Source organism: Varanus komodoensis, unplaced genomic scaffold, assembly GCF_004798865.1.
Source record: "Varanus komodoensis strain SLA01 unplaced genomic scaffold, ASM479886v1 scaffold105, whole genome shotgun sequence".
Taxonomy (NCBI): Eukaryota; Metazoa; Chordata; class Lepidosauria; order Squamata; family Varanidae; genus Varanus; species Varanus komodoensis.
In genome coordinates, this window is record NW_025335297.1 from 4,245 (window position 1) to 17,713 (window position 13,469).

Sequence of the window (13,469 nt, forward strand, 5' to 3'; positions counted from 1 at the left end):
GAGCCTACTACACAATTTCATTGTGGCACAGTTGCTTGAGTTTGTGTTCCAGGATATGCAAAAAAGTGCTGCCAGGCAGGTGAGGAATTAGCTCAAGTGGTCAAGCGCTTGCTAAGCATGCGAGAGGTAGTGAGATCGATGTCCGCATTCTCCAGTCAAGCACCAGTTCCCTTCCTTTTGCGAGGAACAGAACAATACTTTTTCAATTCGCTTTCTTGATGGCATCCTGGTTGCTTAGCTTTCTCTCAATATTGTTGGGAGAGCATCCAAGCAGGTGGGGAATTGGCTCAGGTGGTAGAGCGCTCGCTTTGCATGCGAGAGGTAGCGGGATCGATGCCCGCATTCTCCAGGCACTCCTCTGTCCTCCTTTTCTGTGCGTAGCACACAATCTCCTTCAATCCCTTCTTGCACACCTTCTTGTGTTTGTGCAATGGGATAAGTAAAAAAAGTGATGCCACGAAGGTGGGGAATTAGCTGAAGTGGCAGAGCGCTTGCTTTACACGTGAGAGGTAGAGGGAGCCATGCCCACATTCTCCAGGCACTCCTCTGGTCTCTTTTTTCTGTGCATATTTCTCAATTTTGGTGGGTTAATTATGGCAGAGTTTGTGTTCTAGTATATGCAAAAAAGTCATGCCAGGCAGGTGGGGAATTAGCTCAGGTGGTAGAGCGCTCGCTTTGCATGCGAGAGGTAGCGGGATCGATGCCCACATTCTCCAGGCAAACTTCTGCTCTCCTTTTTCTGTGCATACTGCGCGATTTGCTTGGGTCAAGGCATGCACAGCAGCCTGAGGTTGTGCAATGGGGTATGCAAGAGCATGGTGCCCGGGAGGAGGAGAAGCCTCTCAAGTGGCAGGCCGCGCACGTAGCACATGGCGCTGATGCTCCCAGTCTCCAGAAAAGCTTCTACCCTTTTCCTTCGCAGCCAACAGGCCCGGCACTTCCTTTCTATGGATCACTTGCTGCATGGCCTCTTGGGCCTTCCCAGGATATTGTAGGACACCACTGTCAACGTGGTGGGGAATAGGCTCAAGCGGCAGAGCGCTCGCTTCGCATGCGAGAGAGAGCGGGATCAACGCCTGCATTCCCCAGGCACTCCTCTGCCCCCTTTTGCTGTATGCCACACCGTTTTCCTGGGTGACTTTCTGCACAGTTTCTTTCGGTTGTGCCCTGAATTAGCCAAACAGTGATGGCAGGCAGGTGGGGAATTTGCTTAAATGATATAGCACTCACTTTGCACATGAAGGGGTTGTGGGATCAATGCCCACATTCTCCAGTCACATATCAGTTTCCTTTCTTTTGCCATGAATCCCATAGTAATGTTTTTGCAGGTTGCTCTCTCCATGGCATGCTGCATCCTTTGTTTTCTCACAGTATTGTGGGGAGAGCATCCAATCAGGTGGGGAATTGGCTCAAGTGGAAGAACGCTCGCTTTGCATGCGAGAGGTTGCGAGATCAATGCCCGCATTCTCCAGGCAAACCTACATTTTCTTTTTTCTGTGCATATTGCCCAATTTCATTGGGTTAATTGTGGCACAGTTTGTGCTCTAGGAAATCCAAAATGTCATGCCAGGCAGGTGGGGAATTAGCTCAAGTGGAAGAGCTTAGAGGTAGCGGGATCGACGCCCCCATTCTCAAGCAAAAATGCTCCTTTGTTCCCTTTTGCCTCACATGCACCAAAGCCCCCCTCGTACCACGTTTTGGTTGGCATCCCAGGATCCTGTCCCTTGATGTCTGGATGAGGCCCTCCCTCATCAGGCAGCGCCAGTCATCTTATTACTTCTCCTCGGGGCAGAGAAGTGAAGAATCTTTTCCCCAGAAAAACACGAAACCATGGAATATCATAGCAGGAGAGGTCGTGGTGATCATGGACTGGAGTGGCTTTAGAATCAGATTAGAGCAACGCCCGTCGCACAAGGACCTTCATGACTAAGCGTCACAATGCTTATCTGCAGCCTCCTGTGTCAGAGTCCAGATCCTTGCCCACTTCCCATAAGTGGGACGGTGCGGTTGCCTTCACACCCCACCCTGATCTTCCTCTGCTTGGCCAGAGCGGGAGCAGAAGGCGGGACGCCAGAGGGCTTTGGTCCGATGCGGCACAGTCACGTTTTCGTTCTCGCAGATTTTCAGCCGGGAAAAAGGGAGGCGTTGCCGGACACTCGTCTCCTTCCAGAGGGCCAGCATGGGGCTCGAACCCATGACCTTGGCGTTATTAGCACCACGCTCTGACCAACTGAGCTAGCTGGCCCACCCTATCTATTTATATCTATGAACCAGATGGGATTCCTCTCACCTCTCTAACCCGGCTCTAAATCCCATTTTCTCTGACTACCTGCACGTTTTTGTGCATGACATACATGGATGCACCTCCTGAAGAGACCCTCTTTGGAAATGGGGGAAAAGAGAACATCCAACCTGGGGAGAGGGGAACTGTGACATAAAGCAGATCTCCTGGCTGGCCTAGGTCAAGCAACGTTTAAGACTGTATCTATTAAATGTCATAATTTCTGGGGCTAGCTCAGCAGGAATCTGACGCCCAAGGGCCTGGGAATCATCTCACTTCCTTTGTGATATCCTCCTGGGAGTTAAGGCTTGCAGCCTCCGGGATGCTGAAGATGACAGAGCTAAATCACTCATGACTGGGGGTCTCAAAGGATTGGGAGATGGGTCATCTCCCCATGGGCCAACTGGTTAGCTGTTGGGAGGGGGGTAAAACCTGGGGAAGGAGAGGCTCTGTGCTGCTCCGCGGGGCACCTGCCCTGCTGCCCGTCTGCTGCACGTGCTGGGGAGCCTGCGATGCCTTCCGTGCTTCCCCTCTGTAGAAGGTAGATATTCTGTGTCTAGATGAGAGGAAGGTTCACTTTGTTGTTTTCCGGTCTGAATTTGCACCGGCCGTGGCAGATGTGCAGACGCCCTTTATAAATGGGGCAAAATACCATCCCCAAATTGTGCTTGTGGGTCTGAAAGACAAACTATCCAGAGTGACAAAATAGAGCTTATAAAGGAGAGTTTGCTGATTTCCTGGTTGTGACAAAGAAAGCAAAAAAAAAAAAAAAAAGTATCTGTAATTTAGATATATGTTTATAAAGTTTGGGATCTTATATTTTGTATGTCATGTTTTTATGCCTGTGTTTTTTATTGAAGTGTGATGGGAATGTGCCATATGATGAATTAATAAATAAAGTCAATATATGCCAGAGGAGGGTATGCTAAGGAAGCCATTTTTCTTTTCTGCCATGAATGAGCATGCATACATTTCCAAAAACAAAATGCATTGTTAAATGCATTTCCTCTTTTGAAACTTTGAACAATTGTTTGGACTAATTTCTCCATTAGAGAAGGACCTCATTTTAGTAAAAGCATAGTGCACAGATCAGCTCAGGGCAGGGGAGATACTTCTGATTAAAAACTCCCATAAACCTACCTGACTTGTCACATATGCCTGCACAGAACTTACATGCACATAGGATCAAGGACAGATCACAAAAGGGGATTTAGTGAGAGGCAGCAGGATGAATGACTGCATCATGCACTGACATTTCTAATCTCTTTGCCTTCCTGTGCATGTAGCCAAGCCTTCCAGGTCATTTCCTGAGTCTGCCCTGACTTGAGACACTGTGGGGCAGGGCACATAGGCAGCTGGGGAATTAGCTTCGGTGGTAGGATGCTTAATGTGTCATCTACGTGATGCATGGTTTGTTTGCTTGTTTATTTGTCGGCAAAGCCAGCTCCCATGGGCCAGGCAAAAATAGCTGAGCACAGGGAATCTCCACCGGCTCCAGAGGGCCAGCGTGGGGCTTGAACCCACAGCCTTGGCATTGTTAGCACCACACTCTTACCAGCTGAGCTAGCCAGCCCGAAGCATGCACAGAGTCTCCTACTAAGAATTGCTCCAGGATGCTGCGTTGCGGCCCAGCAGTTCCAGCACCTTTTCTTGGACAGCTTTTTCCCAGAGGGATAAAAGAAAAAAAAAAAGAATCCTTAAACTTGGTACATTTGTCACCCAGATTGTATAGGGAGCAGGCCAGTGCACGAGGGGCTGCTCAGAGAAGGATGAGAGCAGTAGCAGAACGGAAGGCCAAAGCTGATGACCATGATAACTATTTTAATGGCTATTTTAAAATATGGTCAGCAATATATACATATTTTTAAATAAATACATAAATCAAAATATGCGCTGGAGTTGCCGGTTCCCCAGGACAGGAAAACAGTGGTCCAGGTTGCATCTAGTTTGCTTTCTATTACGGCCCTCATCAACTGGCCCTTGGAGAATCCAGATTCCAGGAAATTAGAGGTCACTTGGCATGGAAAAGGCAATGAGATTGAAATTACCTATTGTTGACAATAGATGTTCCTATTTCTGCTCTTCGGCAAAGGTTGACTCCTTTGACCAAACTGAGAGAGAGAGGAGGAGCTGAGCCCCTGCCTGGCTGCCGTGGTGCTGGGGCCACCACCGTGGAGGCGTTAGCACCATGTTCTTGACCCAACCAAGTGGAGAAAGGCCTCGCTTCCCAAATTATCCTCTAGGAGCTCTCAACCAACAGCACCAGCCAAGCCTGTTTGACACTGGGCTGCACCAGCTCATCTGCAGGCATCTGAGAGAAACCCTTCTGTGTGGTGACGACTGGGAGAACAAACCAACAAAAAAGACCTTTGAATCTAAGCATGGAGGGAGCACCTTGGCTTCAGGGCCTCTGTGACTCTGTGAGCAGGACAAAGAGGCACGCTTCAGCCAAGCCGGGCAGGTGATATCTTTTGCCTTCTGCATCTCCCCTACCTTTCAAGCTTCCAGACTGAGGGTTTTTATCCTCCACCCCTGAATTCAGACTTTTCCCTCTCCTGTGTGCACAGAACTTGGTTTGCAAAGAGAGGGGGTCCTTAGGAGACAGGTCCATTAGACCCACACACACACACAAGGACCAACAGAAAGTAAGACTTTAGAGTGTGCTTAGAGGGCTGGGAGAAGTCCCATTTCATCCAGACATGTTTATTGTTTTAGGTTGCTCGGCCAAGGCTTGGTGTTGCTTGGCCCCTTAGTGTGGAGGAGGAGGAGGGAGCTGAAGCAGCAACAGAAGCAGCAGCCCTGCTTTCCTTCCAAAGGAGTGGGCCAGCTAGCTCAGTTGGTCAGAGCGTGGTGCTAATAACGCCAAGGTCATGGGTTCGAGCCCCATGCTGGCCCTCTGGAAGGAGACGAGTGTCCGGCAGCTCCTCCCTTTTTCCTGGCTGAAAGTCTGCAAGAATGAAAACGTGACTGTGCCGCATCGGACCAAAGCCCTCCGGCGTCCCGCCTTCTGCTCCCGCTCTGGCCAACCAGGGGCCTCTAGGAAAAACAGGGTGGGGAGTGAAGGCAACTGTACCGTCCCACTTATGGGAAGTGGGCAAGGATCTGGTCTCTGACGCAGGAGGTTGGAGGCGACTCATAGCCACGAATGTCCTTGTTCAACAGGAGTTGCTCTAATCGGATTCTAAAGTCACCCCATTCCATAATCACCATGACCTCTCCTGCTATTAAATTAAATGGTTTCATGCTTTTCTAGGAAAAAGATTCTTCCTTTTCCCTGCCCTGAGGACAAGTAATAACGTGCTGCCCAATGAAGGAGAGGCCCATCCAGAAATTGAGGGGCAGGATACTGAGATGCCTCCCAGAAAGCAACACAAGGGGGCTTTGCTGCATGCACTGCAACAATGATGACCCCCCACCCCCCGGTTCTGGCTGGCTCAAGGGCGCTGTCCATGGTGGAAAAGGACAGCGCCTGCCAGTAGTATATACACCCTGGAGAACGCAGCATCGATCCTGCAACCTGTTGCATGCAAAGTGAGGGTCGTGCCACTTGAGCTAAATCTCCAGTGCTGCCCTGCAATTCCTCAAGAGGGAAAGGCCATGGGGAAAGCAGGCCCAAAGTGCCGGTCTGCGTGTCTGGAAAAGTAATGGCATAGACGCATGCCTGAAGAATGCGGGCAACACTTCTGCTGCCCTTCACAGGACTGGGAGGCGCTCTGCTTCTTCAGTTAAGTCCCCACCTGCCTGACAGCAGCCTCCTGCAATATCTCAGGAAGGAGGGAGGCCCACGAGGCCCTGCAGGAAGTGAGCCCCAAACACCTGTGTGTATGCCTGGAAAAAGAAGGGCGTAGCGGCTTGCCTGGAGCAGGCGGGCATCGATCCCACTACCTCTCACATGCGAAGCGATCGCTCTCCCACTTGAGCTAATTCCCCACCTGCCTGGCAATGGAGCCCTTTTTCATATTTCAAGAACACAAACCCAATATGCTGTGCAGAGGGTCACCCAAGGATAATATGTGGGGTGCACAACAAAAGAGGAAGAGAGGACTGCCTGGAGAACGCGGGCATCGATCCCGCTACCTCTCGCATGCAAAGCGAGCGCTCTGCCACCTGAGCCAATTCCCCAGTTCCTTGGCATCATTTCTTTGCATATCCCTGGCAGGCCAACCCACGATGCTGTGCAGAAATTGGCCAAGGAACTTCTATATACAGTACGGAAAGTGACATGATAAGGCTTTGATGCAGGTATGAAAAAAGCAGTACTAGACTTCTGAATTAATATGCCATCCCTTTGCCTCCTGTGGGCCCCTCAGAGATGGAAGAACATCTTCTCCATCTTCTGTCAGCCAGTTAGCTCAGCTGCAAGGAACATGGTGCTCATCGTGCCAAGGCTGGCCACCTGCCACCCAGGAGGAGCCAGTGCCTGCCACTTTCTTGAGAGTCTGGGAAGCCAGTCATAGCCAAAAAGCAAAAAGCCACTGTGCAGAATGCAGGCATACAGAGCACGTGCTTTGCCGCCAGAGGGGAGGCGGAGGGAACCCTATGGAGAAAGCTGCACAAGGAAGACGGGTCCTATCCACAGAAGGACAAGGCCACCAGGAGAAGGGAAGGAAATAGCAGGGCGGGTGGTGAATGTGGGGCAGGCCCATAACTAGCCCTAAAGGTCTAGAGTGGGGACTAAATAAGCAGATGGCATTTTTCTGCTTTGCAGGCCTTAAGTTGTTGGTGATGGTGATGTTGATGTAAAAAGGGAATTCCAGAGCGCAAGTTTCTTGGCTGGTGCTCAAATTCTTTCCTGCCATCAGGGTAGAGGAAGTTTCCCAACTGCTCCACCTGGACACATTTCCGTGGGTTAATCATGTTTGCAATCGAGGCAGCAAGGGGCATGGCGCTTACTGGGTCAAGTGGAGACTCAATCATGAGTCCCCCCTGATGGCTTTTAGCCAGTCACTGGCCAAGTTCACACATCACAAGAAGCCATGCTGGTTTCTTACTCAGGTTGGTCTGCCATGGCATCTGGACCCAGATGTGGCATTTCTGCATTAATTCCCCTCAACCCAGAGAGAATCTATGGTCTGTTCTGAGGTTTCCATGTTTCACTGTGGCTTCTGTAGCCATCCAGACCCAAGATTACCATTTGACCACTGTTGGCATGGAAACACCACAGTCTGTCCACTCAGCCACCTGTTCTTTACTGCCCTCAGCTCTCTAGCAACACATGAGTCATCACCCACTTTATTCCTATTGGCAGAACAATGTGCCCACCTCTCTTGCAGAGAGAGGGAAAAATAGGAAAATGCATGGAGAAGTACGGAGATTGAGTATAAGTGTTTATTATGTTTTAATTAAAATTATTTTGGGGGCTGTTGTGGCTAGGGAGCATTGCAATGATGCAGGTACATCAGGAGGTGGAAGAGAGAGCCCACCTCAAAACCTCAGCAAGCCAATCAGGAAGGGGATCCTGAGGCCCCCAGGGTGCAATAGTGTAAGGAAGGAACTGCTGCTCACAGAGGCTGCTGGGATTTATTTTATTTAGTTAGTTAAAACATTTTGATGCGTAGCAAGAGATGGAGGACAGAGAGGGAGTGTGGAAACCACGTTTCCCAGAGAACTATGCAATCATCTGACACACAGGGCTGTTTGTCATGGCCTGTGAGCCCAGTCACTAACTCTCAGCCTAACCAACTCACAGGGTTAATGTGAAGATGAAGTAGAAGGGGAGCATGAGAGCCACCTCAGGCTCCTTCTAAGAGGAAGAAAGGAAAACATAATAATAAATGTATATTAAAGTATAAAATTGGCAAGGCTCCTGAACTTGCAGAATCACTGATTTTGTGTTGAACTCCCTGAGTTATATTGTAAGCCGTCCAGAGACGAAAATGATGGACAGCCTAGAAATAGTCTAAATATAAATAAATAAATAAATAAATAAATAAATAAATAAATAAATAAATGGAAACGCTTCCCATTGCACAGTTTGTCACTAGATGGCAGCAAGACATTGTTCATTGTGTGGAAGCCACTCTTCAAGATATCTGTAAGGAAAGTTTGGGTTTTTGAATTTCCTACCTTCCCTTCAAAAAGCTCAAGACTTTATTCTCACATATGTGCCCCTCCCGCTAAGCCAAGAGAGGATAACTGATCCAAGATCACCAAATGAGAAAGTCTAATCCCTTGCAGACATTCTAAATGAATAGGCAGAAGATTGCTGGGTAATAATACACCAAGTTGTCCACTCTTTGATCCGGTCACTTCGCTGGGCCAGGTGAAAGTGCACCTGAGATGGTTCACACAGCCTTCAGATCATGGAAGAAGTATGGAATGGCAGTTTTTTATGCTCATTCGCAGTGAATGTCTTTGATTTTCAAGTTTAAGCCCATTTGATCCCTTTTCTGCATAGGTTTGGAAGATTTTTAAGTCTGCCTGGGTTTTTGTGTGTACATTTTCCCAAATGCATGCATTTCTGTGTGCATTTTTCAAATGCATTCATTGCCACTTGTACTTTAAAGCAGTTGTGCTGATTTTCCTCTGATTTACAACAATATGCTCAATTTTGCCTGTATTTCATCCCCCTGCCCCCGTACAAACAACAGATTGCATCTCCAAGCTCAGAAAAGAACAGAGTTTTGCATGTAATTGTCTCACTGTTTGGTTCAGGACGTGCAGTTTTGGTAAATTCATATAAACATTAACTAGAATGCATTTTCACCCATCCCTAGGAAGAACTATATAAGCTTCCCTACCAGTAAAGAAGCAGACCCAGGAATAAGAGCATTTGGAATCTAGACAAAGGACAATGGTTGGGTTCACACAACGCTGCAAAGAACCCTCTTCTGTTTCCACAGTGTATGGATTTTTGCTGGAATTTACTGATCAGATGATCACGGGGTTACCCAGGCAGCACAATTTCTGTACTGTGCTTGGTCCTCCAAGCCTCACCACACATTCCAGCATCCCCAGCAAACAAATTCCCCATCCTTTCCCTATTATTACCTAAGGACTTCAGCAGCCTCCTCATGTTTAGTGTGTTTCAGTCCTAAAACTGAAGACATACATTTTTATTTTTTATTTTTTAATGCTGGTGGCCTTTTTAATTTTTTTATTGTTGTAGTATTGATGTTTTATTCTTTTAACTGTTTTAATATGTTGTTACTTATAAACCACTTAGGAAGGCCTTTGGCAGTTGTAGGTGGCATATAAATATGTGAATGAATAAATAAATAAATAAATAAATAAATGGGATTCCCCCTCCCCCCTCCCAAGTGCATCTGCATGTCTGTGGTGTTTCCTAGCCACTCCAGCTTCCCCAGAGATGTTCATCACAAACAGTTTCACCATGATTCCCCTCTTCTCCGTCTGTATATTTTGCACTGTAAACAGGGAGGCAGACACATTGCTGGGCCAATGGAAATAAACTGAGTGAAGATGCATTTGTTGCTGTGGCGCTGAGGGCAGTAGAGACTGATGGCCAGAAGTAGCCACTTCCACAGCTGCTCTTGCCAGAGGGCTCTATGGTGTTTCCATATCAATAATGGTAAAACTAAGATTCCGCATCTGGGTGAAATGGGCAATACTGAGCAGAAAAAGAGTTTTCAGTAGGGTGGGGCTCAATACTTCAGAAGACACTCCCCAAAGACATTCCTTGTATATTTCCATGGCTGTCCTTTAGGTACCTCTCCAGGAAATGTCTGTTCTCACAAGATTTTCACAGAAACCCTGGGATTCTGCCTCTTACTGTTGGCTTACTGCACGATTCCAGCTCTCTCATTCCTCTTTAGGAAGACACCCCTTATGCCACATCAGCGTGTTTATCCATCTAAGCCTCATGTCTTCTGCTGCAGCCTTTGCCGGCCTCCAGATGTACTAGGATACAACTCAGGTCATCCCTCACAGGTTCCACTCGTCTGGCAGCACAAGGCAAGATCCCTTCTTCTGATCAGGAGCCACCCTCCTGAAAGGCAAGGGCCTTTCCCATCTTCTTCTCCCCGATCCCTGGAGGTGCCACCAGCACCAGAACTTCAGACAAGACACTCCAAGAATTTGACCTGACATTTTCCAAGGGTACCTCAAAGTGTTAAGAAAGTATAAGAGGAGAGAATAAAAGATTGACCTGATATGTGCAATGATATTTCTTCCCTTTGGTTCTATGTGTGTGTGTGATACAGAAGGGAGGCTGGTGACTCCTGTGCCGGTACTGCCTCTCATCCATTACAGATTTTCTTTGCAGCTTCATAGGAGCTATTCACGCTTGCCAGGGATGTGCTTAGCACCATAACTACCTCCGATGAATCAGAAGGTGCTACACGGAAACAGATGTTTCACTTGATGAGATCGAGACGCACACATTCTCATACGGTCCAGGGCAATGGACGAAAAGCCCACATGGACCAGACAAGCGCCCAGTTCATTATGCACTTTTGACTGGAAGAAAATGGGAAAGTGGAGTGCTATGATCAGAGGATCACAAACAAACAAAAGACAAGGAGAACCAGGGGGCGATCACACCACAAAGGGAGGGAAGAGAACAGTGATACATCCTAAAGGTGACATGAGAAGTCTTTGCTACATGCATGAAGAAAGCAAAGAAGGGCAGTGCTAATTGGAGAATGAAGGCATTGATCCTGCTACCTGGCACAGGAAAACCATTCCCCTGGCAGCACCTTCCTACAATATCCCAGGGGTGCAAATGAAAGAGCTTGTGCAGAAAGTGGCCAAGGAAATTGTCTTCTGTGCACAGCAAAAGGAGAATGCAAGTTTCTGTGGAGAATGCGGGCATCGATCCTGCTACCTCTCAAATGCAAAGTGAGTGCTCTATTACATGAGCTAATTCCCCACCTGCCTGGCCACGGTGCCCTGCAATATCTCAAGATCAAGATGTCACGCAGAAAAGAACCCACATAAAAAGAGTTCAGTGCACGGCAAAAGGAGAACAGAGGAGTGCCTGGAGAATGCGGGCATCGATCCCGCTACCTCTCACATGCGAAGCGAGCGCTCTACCACCTGAGCTAATTCCCCACCTGCCTGGCAATGGTGCCCCTCAATATCTCAGGAACATCAATCCAAGATGCTATGCAGAAAGTCATCCAAGGAAAATGTGTTTGGTGCACATCAAAAGGAGAACAGAGGATTTTCTGGAGAATGCGGGCATCGATCCCGCTACCTCTCACATGCGAAGCGAGCGCTCTACCACTTGAGCTAATTCCCCACCTTCATGGCATCACTTTTGTGCATATATCAGACACTGTGCAACAACAAGGAGATTGTGTGGTATGCACAGCAAAAGGAGAACACAGGTTTTGTGGAGAATGTGGGCATCGATCCCACTACCTCTCGCATGCAAAGCGAGCGCTCTACCATCTGAGCTAATTCCCCACCTGCCTGGCAAGGGTGCCATGGCATATCCCAAAAACACAAACTCAAGGTTTTATGCAGGAAGTAATCCAAGAAAGTTATGTTGAGTTCACTGTAAAAGGATGATAGAGAATTTTGTGGAGAATGCAGGCACCGATCCCACACCGTTCACATGCGAAGCGAGCGCTCAACATTTGAGCTAATTCCCCAGCTACCTGGAATCACCTCTTTTGCATATTCCACTACACAAACAAAAGACAGTGTGCAAGAAGGGACTGAAGGAGATTGAGAGGTACGCACAGAAAAGGAGAACAGAAAAGGAGAACAGAGGAGTGCCTGGAGAATTCGGGCATCGCTCCCGCTCCCTCTTGCATGCAGAGCGAGTGCTCTGCCACTTGAGCTAATCCCCCACCTGCCCGCCATCACATTTTTGCATATCCCAGAGCACAAGTAGAAGTCATGAGTCTTTCTTTTCTTTGTTTGGATATCGTGTGTCTTTAACTTGCTTGATATGTCAATTTCTTTCTTTGGGTATATAATGCTGCCACCACAAATTGAATTCCAGTCTGATTAGTCAACCTCTTCCTTATTTGTCCAGCAATACGGCTCCTTCATTGAACTATGTGGTCCTGAGGACAGAGTCGTCTTAACAGCATTATGGGCCCCGGGCAAAGCAGTGTACTGCAGCCCCTACGACAAATACAACTACTGTTAATTTTGGAAGTTTTCCCATTTTCCAAGGGTTGACATACACAGATTAGTATGGGGACCACAGGCATGGACCCATCAGGCCCGTGCCTTAAGATGGCCCTGCCTGAGGATGAGACTCTGGGATTCAAACAGTCGAATGACTCTGAAGTAGCAATAAAGAGAATAAAACTTTATTTGTACAAGAAGCAGATTGGTTTCAAGATCTTCAGTAACTTGTTCCTTAATCAATAAAACATTGTATTTTGTTACAATCTTTCTGAGGTATCTCACATTTTCCATTCTTAATCACTCCTCACAAATTCTCCTTCCTCTTCTGAATGTTCTTTGACCAGTCTTTATCATATTTCGCTCTGTTCAATCTTTCCCTTCTGCACCCAGGTTGCTGTTAGCACCTCCCTCTTACACCCTTGTAGTATTAGCAATACTGTGTTTCCCCGAAAATAAGACCAGGTCTAACATTAATTTTTGCTTCAAAAGATGCACTACGGCTTAGTTTCAGATGATGTCTTGTTTTTCATGTACAGAAGGCCTCAAAATTCATGGGTGTTACATTCCTAAAGCCCCTTCAAATTGTGAAAAACCATGATTTTGGTGCCGGCCATGGGCGCCGGCCGCCAAGGCTGTGTGGGTGGGAGGCGCAGGCTGGGCCTGGCTGGGGGGTGCGCACGTGCGCATGGCGAAGCAGGGAAGGGGCGGGCGCACGCAGAGATCATTTTCTCTGAGCGAGTCCAAACTTGGAGGAAACGATTTTCTTGCGAGTAAGTCACTCCACGGCAAGCTTACTCACAAGGAGATCAACTCAGAGAAAAATCCCATGAAAGACTGAAGCCGCGAATGTCAAACCACGACTTCAGGGGCATATACTGTACAACAATCTACATTTATTCATGTACAAAAATCTACATTTATTCAAAAACAGTCATGTCATCTTCTGGAACATCGTCATAACTCTCCAAACCCTGCATTCTGCTGCAACACACGTACTAAATGCATCCGTCTGGCTGATGATCTTGACTGGTGCTTATTTTTGGAGCAGAGCTTGGATTCTGCAGATTTTCCAACTGACCACAACTGATTGACATCGGGCAAGCGAATGCAGGCAGACGCACGCGGCTGCGACCTCGACGGC

General features: G+C 47.8%; 7 non-coding genes across 7 annotated transcripts; 2 read left to right on the plus strand and 5 right to left on the minus strand.

Annotated features, from left to right (window-relative positions):
• The first annotated feature begins 276 nt into the window (after positions 1 to 276).
• TRNAA-UGC lies at positions 277 to 349 on the plus strand. The gene has a single exon. It is a non-coding gene; the product is annotated as a tRNA-Ala (tRNA).
• A 1,822-nt stretch (positions 350 to 2,171) lies between these two features.
• Positions 2,172 to 2,245, minus strand: TRNAI-AAU. Its single transcript has one exon. It is a non-coding gene; the product is annotated as a tRNA-Ile (tRNA).
• Positions 2,246 to 3,780: 1,535 nt separating this feature from the next.
• Positions 3,781 to 3,854, minus strand: TRNAV-AAC. Its single transcript has one exon. It is a non-coding gene; the product is annotated as a tRNA-Val (tRNA).
• A 1,248-nt stretch (positions 3,855 to 5,102) lies between these two features.
• Positions 5,103 to 5,176, plus strand: TRNAI-AAU. The gene has a single exon. It is a non-coding gene; the product is annotated as a tRNA-Ile (tRNA).
• Positions 5,177 to 11,220: 6,044 nt separating this feature from the next.
• TRNAA-CGC lies at positions 11,221 to 11,293 on the minus strand. The gene has a single exon. It is a non-coding gene; the product is annotated as a tRNA-Ala (tRNA).
• A 117-nt stretch (positions 11,294 to 11,410) lies between these two features.
• Positions 11,411 to 11,483, minus strand: TRNAA-CGC. Its single transcript has one exon. It is a non-coding gene; the product is annotated as a tRNA-Ala (tRNA).
• Positions 11,484 to 11,577: 94 nt separating this feature from the next.
• Positions 11,578 to 11,650, minus strand: TRNAA-UGC. The gene has a single exon. It is a non-coding gene; the product is annotated as a tRNA-Ala (tRNA).
• Between the last annotated feature and the right edge of the window lie 1,819 nt (positions 11,651 to 13,469).